Genomic DNA, 7,371 nt, shown 5'->3' with positions numbered 1-7,371 from the left:
ATCACAAATCTTTCTAGATGTGGGCTTTGGAAGAACCAAAAATAGCCAACTCTCGAACATAAAACAGTCATTTTCTGATGAGTTTGGGCAATGAAGACAGCCACATCATTAGAAGAGGGAGGGGAGAACAGGGAGCAAGTCAGCCCAAAACAAAAGAGGTTTTGTTGTTGTTACTTATGTATTTACCTAAGTGGTATGGCTCTGTGATGGGCTGGTTTCCCAGTGAGAATTCCTAAAACCAGCCCAAAACACCCTTGGGCTTACATCATAGCTTCTCTTGTGCATAGCCCATTTATATCTTTCTCAGGCAACAACATGGTCAAATTTAGAAGCTTGTTGTTTTATTTTATTTTATTTTTTTAAGTAGGCTCCATGCCCAGCGTGGAGCCCAATGCAGGGCTCGAACTCATGACCCCGAGGTCAAGACCTGAGTGAGATCAAGAGTCGGCTGTTTAACCAACTAAGCCACCTCAGGCACCCTTGTTTTAGAACAGTTTCTCAACCTCTGCACTACTAACATTTAGGGATAGATAATTCTTGTTGTGGGGCTATCCTATGCATTGTAGAGTGCTTAGCAGCATATCTGGACTCTACCCACTAGATGCTAAGGAGCGACCCCCATTCTCAGCTGTGACCACTAAAAATATCTCCAGATGGCGTCTAATATTCCCAGGGCGCAAAATCACCCCCAGTTGAGAACCACTGGTTTAGAGGATGAAGAGATGGTCATCCAGCCCAACCCTGTACCATACAGATGAGGAAACCAAAGCCCAAGCATGTCAAATGTCTTGCTTAAATGTACTTAGCTAGTCAGTAGCAGATCTCAGCCAGGAACCTGATTATCACTTTCAATAACTCCACTATACACCAACTCTAATCATTTGCATGCCACTATGATTTTGCCATTCCCATGGCCACCTATATTATAATTTTTTAAAATTTGAGTTGGCTCATTTTTTAGCTTAATGCCTTTATTTTATTTTTTAAAGATTTTGAGCACTTGGGTGGCTCAGTCGGTTAAGCGGCTGCCTTCAGCTCAGGTGGTGATCTCAGGGTCCTGGGATCCAGCCCCGTGTCCGGGCCTCCTGCTCAGTGCGGAGCCTGCTTCTCCCTCTGCCTGTGGCTCCCCCTGCTTGTGCTCTCTGTCTCTTTCTCTGACAAATAAATAAATAAAATTTTTTAAAAAAGAAAGAAATGTTTTTGTCTTTATAACAACCTTATTAGGTAAGAACGGATATCCTCATTTTGTAAATGGGGATACTGAGGCATATAGGTCCCAGGTCAATCACCTGACTCATGAGTGGCGGAACTGGGATTCCAGTCCAGGAAATCTGGTTCAGGAATCCACGCTCTTCATCAATAAAGGGAAAGATTAGAGATGCTTGATGAGAAAGGAGGGAAATGAGTCTGGGGCTGAAAACAACGGTAGCCAGGAAATAATGGGCAGAGGTAAAAAGACAGGGGACTCGAGGTGTTAAATCCTTGGGAGAGGGGACTTCTCACCTGAAAAAGTGGGCAGGAACAGTGAAGGGAGGGGGCAGAAGCTGAGGGGAGAGGGCATCAGAGCAGGGGCACGATGAGACTTCAAATAAGTAGAGTACCAGTTACTGAGAGAAACCAGCTGCTTGGCAGGATGGGGAAATGGGGAGGCTGGAAGTGGAAATTCAGGCAGAATGTTGGTCTGGGGAAAAGGTGAGATATACCTTTTGTCTCACCTGGGCATTCAGGTTTAGGAGAGGACCCTAGGAAGGGTAAGGGGAAAGATATGAGGGGGGCTGTCAAGTTGAGAACCTATTGCTGAGAGGGGTGGCTGGGGTTTAGGTGGGGCTCGGAAGGGGTCCCAGCAGGGCAAGCTGGGGCACTGCAGTGGGGAGCAGAGAAAACACACTCCCACACCAGGCAGGGCTGATGCTGGTGAACACCAGCCATGGAAATTAATGTTTTACCCTTAAAAATCAAGTTGAGAATCACTAGGGGCATACACACCACATTTTGCAAAATCTTGAACCAATTCATCTCCAAAAAATATAAAAAGCTTTTGGGTAACATTTGAGGAATTTTTGAGACTTTTATGTTCCCACGACTAGTTCATAAATAAAATATACAACTTAAAAGGCGCACACGCTCTTGTAATTGCTGAATGAAAATACCAAGCGCAAAACTGCTTTATTGCATGTTTTTGCCAGTTCTTCATGCTTCTTCAACACCTGACTTTTCAAAAACAAATTTTCCAGGAAATGTTTTGTCTTTTACACTTTCCAGTTTTTTGCAAATCAAGATGTTAATAAAAATAAACAACTTTGGGGAAATTCGATGGGTGTTGTTGTATTTGGATATATCAGGATCTCCAAAGAAAGACAATTTCATGGTTTGCCCTTAGTGTTGTAACAGCACTTGATACAGAAATCCATCCACAGTATGTTAAGATGGGTTGTACCCAAGTTCAACCAGGGAATTGAGGCACCAAAAGCAAAGCCTAATGCAAATATATTTAAAGGAATATATAAATGATTAAAATGTAAAGTGAGGCAAAGAAATTAAGAGCAAGCACTTTAGGGTCAGATGGGCCTAAACCACTGCACCACAGTATCATGTAGTAGTATATATTGGTGTTCCATACTAGCATTATGGAGTTATTATGAGGATTAAATCAGATGTCATATAAAGAATGTCAGGAATGCAATGCTAAATATATTTTGGATATTATCATATCTAGTATGGAGCAGAATAAACTAAACAATAAGCTTCTGAGAAGCTTGAGGGTTTTCATAACTTTGCTTTGATGAGTTTTGATTCCTGGCACTAATTTCCATGTAGGCAAGGTCCTTGTTCATTCTTCTAGGTCAAGGCCGACCTGAGGGTCTTGAATGGCTCTAAACCAACAGTTCTGAGTGTGATTCACTAACTCCAGAAGGTCCCGAAGACCCTTTCAGATAATCTGTGAAATAAACACTCTTTTCATAATAATTGCAATTCTAGTAATTCTAACTTTATTAATTAATAGCAAAACTAATTTCTTAGTAATACTAATTGTCTAATAACTATCTTCATTTTTCACTGCATTGACATTTGCACTGATGGGGTGAAAACATTGGTGGATAACACTAATGATACCTTAGCATGAATCAAGACAGTGGTACCAAAGTTAACTGCTATTCTTCACTAGCATGTGCTCACAGGGGGAAAAAAAAACAAACTAGTTTCACTTAGGAATGTCCCTGATGAAGCAGTACTTTTATTAAATCCTTATTCCTTGAGTATAACTCTTTTTTAGTATATGTGCTACCAAAGCAAGCACGTACATATTTTAATAGTCCATGTGATGAAATGGGAAGTACCCATAAAGCACTCAGCTGTATACCCAAATACAATGTTTGCCTTAAGATAAAGCACTTGTACCACGATTTGAGTTATGAGCTGAACTAGCCATGTTTGTCATGAAACACCTGCCTTACTTGAATGAATGAATGAATGACAAACTATGGTATTCAGATTTGTGTATCTGGTGATATTTTCTCAAAAATTAATGAAGCAAGTCTGTTACTTCAAGGAAAATAATTGACAATATTGTACCAAGGATAAGATTGGAGCTTTTCAGTGGAAATTAGAATTCTGAAAAACTCATATCCACCTCAGTGAGCTTGATAGCTTGCCAATACTTGAAGACTTTTCTGATGAGATCAGTGATGATATTAATAACTGCGATTTTTTTAAATATACTATAATGACATGTCACAATATTTGGAAGATCTGTATAGCTTAGTGAACCGACATTTTCCAAATGACCAATATGTGCTGTTACAGAATCAATCATACATGGCTAAAAGATACACTCAAAATGAAATATAGATTAGTGCATTTCCTTGATAAGGTTTTATTTATTTTTTTTAAAGATTTTATTTATTTATTAGAGAGCAAGAGAGAGAGAAACAGCATGAGAGGGGAGAGAGTCAGAGGGAGAAGCAGGCTCCCCACTGAGCTGGGAGCCTGAGGTGGGACTCGATCCCAGGACTCCGGGACCATGACCTGATCCGAAGGCAGTCGTTTAACCAACTGAGCCACCCAGGCGCCCTCCTTGATAAGGTTTTAGATTGCACATGGCAACTAACCTTTAAGAAGCTATTACTTGCCGAGTTTTGATGTAATATCAAAGAGAAAAATTCACAGAGATCTGTAAAGGCTATTAAAACATTCCTTCTTTTCTCAACTACATCTTTGTGAGACCAGATTTCCTTTGTACATTCCTTTTTTTTTTTAAGATTTGACTTACTTATTTGAGAGAGAGAGAGAGAAAGAGAGAGAGAGCACATGCGCATTAGCAGGGGGAGGGGCAGCGGGAGAAGCAAGCTCCCTAGTGAGCCCGACATGGGGCTTGATCCCAGTACCCTGGGATCATGACCTGAGCTGAAGGCAGATGCTTAACCGACTGAGCCATCCAGTCGTCCCACCTCTGTATATTTCAATTTAAACAAAATATCACTATATCAAAGGAGAAGCAGATATAAAAATCCAGTTTTTTATTACTAAGCCAAACATTAAAGACATTTGTAAAAATGAAAAATACTGGCATTCTTCTCACTCATTTTTTATTTGGGAATATGTGTTTTTTCATAAAATACACTATATTAACATGTAACAAATTTATTCTAAGTATATTTATTTATTTATTTAAAGTAGGCTCCATGCCCAGGGTGGAGCCCAACGTGGGGCTTGAACTCACAACCGAGACCTGAGCTGAGATCAAGAGCCAGATATTTAACCTACTGAGCCACCCAGGTGCCCCATGAATTAATGTTTTTAAATGTTCTCAGTTTTAATTTTTACTGTGTAAGTAAATATAAATATCTAAATCTATACAAAGGTTTTTGAGATCTTCAGTAATTTTTAAGAGTATAAAGAGGTTGTGAGACGAAAAACTGTAACAACCACGATTCTAAATAGTTCTCCAAACTTGAGCTGTTCTCCTTTGACTGTTTACAGAAAGATAGGGCTTAGGGCAAATCTACAATAGGAAATTATCACCTCCCAGTCTGTTTAGGTGGGGGAACATTGTTTAGAAGAATCTTCAGGAGCTAGAGTTAATTGTAGTTCATTCTCACAGTAACAGGTAAGTCTAATAGAGTAGAGCCATTGAGTTCAAGAAAGGTAATTCAAAGACCTTTCAGGAAACATAGGCTGCCAAGTCCGCATCAAGGAAAAATAAAGAGCTGATCCCCCCTTTTTTGTACATCTATATGCCTACATAATATTACTATCTGTGTAGATATTAAACTTATATGCTTCATTAAAGACATCAGAAAGATTTTTCCCTCTCTGAAACTCTTTTTGATTGGGAATCCCGTTTGCTCTTGATATTTCTTTCTCTATAAAGTAGGTTAGGGAGAAATTTGTCCTTTTGTGACCAAAAAAGACCAAAGGGAGTTGCAGTTGGATCTCACCATGGGCCCACAATTTCTGCTCAAGGGGTATAATAAAAGATGTTAGAACAATCCATTGCTGCTGGAACAGTACCATGATCAACCTCCTAAATTTAGCTTTTAGATAGACGAGGGAATCCCTTCCTTGTCTGTCTCCTTTCCAATCAACAAGCAACCAAAACCAGACCTGAGGTTCAGTCTCATGTCTACACCAGAATATTGATGGGTTCTAAATTTAATAAAGAATAAAAACCAGAAGCCATTTGACCAATTTCAGCCTCTTGGTGTCCTGAAATTTCCACCTCGCTGTGATGAAAATAATCAGGGTATGATCTAACTCAAAAATGGGTTTTCAAGAGGAAAAGAAAAGAATAGGGACCAATTCTAGCTTCAGATGGGATTGTTTCTGAAAATAGGAGACAGCATCACCAGTGAGGTCAGAGCAAGAACTGCCTGGAGTCTCCCAGTAGGCTTTCAATTCTTGTTTTGATCTTTGCAGGAAGCTTCCTGATACCACCTTCTACATCCACCCAGCCATCTTGGTTACAAATTAGCATTTCTCTTCCTCGAGACTTCTCACGGGCGAGGAAAGTAAAGAATAATGATTTACGGGAACCCTGGACTCAGCCTGCCTGGATGTGATGACTTGGGCAGATAACTCCACCTCTCGTTGCCTCAATTTCCTTCCGGTAAAATGGAAAGAGCGACAGCACTTACTTGACAGGCTCTTGTTAGGATTATCTAAGGTAAGGCGCACAAAGCACTCAGCACAAGCCACGGCACATACTAAGACCTAATACACAGAAGTCATTATCACGGCAATTCTTTGCTTCATGTTCCCATCTGTGAGCCGTTTTTTCAGTTTTTTCTCAACATAACCCTTTCTTTCGGGGCTGTTGATCTCGAAGGCATCTGGTCCCTCGTATCCCTGAGTCATCATCATTAAAATGCCGGGTTTCTGAAGTCATCTCTCCCCCTCCTGCTGTCTAGGGCTCCCTCTCCAGTCTGCTTAGCTCTGGCGGGGGCCCAGACCAAAAATCCGTGCCCACGAGTCTCTGTCAGGGCTCGGCCTTGGAAGAACGTCCCCACTCCTCTTGGAGACCACCTAAGGCGCGAGAAAACTGATCCCCACGGGACTCGGAGAAACGCCCTAGCCCACGAGTGGGCGCGAGCCCGGATGCGGGGCCGCGCATCGAGGTGAGAAGGAGGCCGGGGGCGGGGCCGTGCTCCGAGGTGAGAGCGAGGCCACACCCCGAGGTGATCATGCTGGGGGCGGGCCCAACACCCGACCGAGGGCGCGAGGCCGGGGGGCGTGGCCGCGCTGGGGAACCGCCCCGACCGTTAGGGATGCGCCAGCCGCCTCCCCAGGAGGCGCGCGCAGCCATCCCCGGGCTTGAGGCAGCGCAGGGGTTAAGGCCGCCGGCGCCACCTGGGCGCCGCTGAGGAGACCCGCGAGCCGGCGAATCCCGCGCGGGCGCGGCGAACAGGTGCCCGCGCGCGTCAGGCGCCGGCAAGGGGCGGGGACAGGGGGCGCGGCCGGAAGCCCGGGGCGGGGTGCGGCCGGCCCGGTGAGCGGGAGGAGCTGAGGGAGGCAGGAAGGAGTTCGCCCGGCTGCTCGGCGCGCGATGTGGAGCCGCCGCCTCGGCGCCTGCAGCAGCCGCCGCCGCCGCCGCTGCTGGGGCTGCCGCCGAGCCGAGGGACATGGAGCGCGGCTGCAGAGAGCGGCCGCCGGCAGCAGCAGCAGCGAGCGTCGCAGCGACAGCGGAGCGCAGCCGGCCCCGTGAGGCGCTGCCCGGCCGGCGGCGGCAGCGGCGGCAGCAGCAGCAGCAACAGGGCGGCTGAAAACTCGGCGGCGGCGGCGGCGGCAGCGTTCCTCGCAACCTCCCCTCCCGCTTCGCCGCCCCTCGGTCTTCCCTTCCTCAGCCTTTCCTTCTGCCACCCCCTCCGCCTCCCC

This window comes from Callorhinus ursinus, unplaced genomic scaffold, assembly GCF_003265705.2.
Source record: "Callorhinus ursinus isolate GAN/ISIS: 27379988/994484 unplaced genomic scaffold, GSC_fseal_2.0 scaffold41, whole genome shotgun sequence".
NCBI classification, from domain to species: domain Eukaryota; kingdom Metazoa; phylum Chordata; class Mammalia; order Carnivora; family Otariidae; genus Callorhinus; species Callorhinus ursinus.
Note: the sequence above shows the minus strand (reverse complement) of the source record.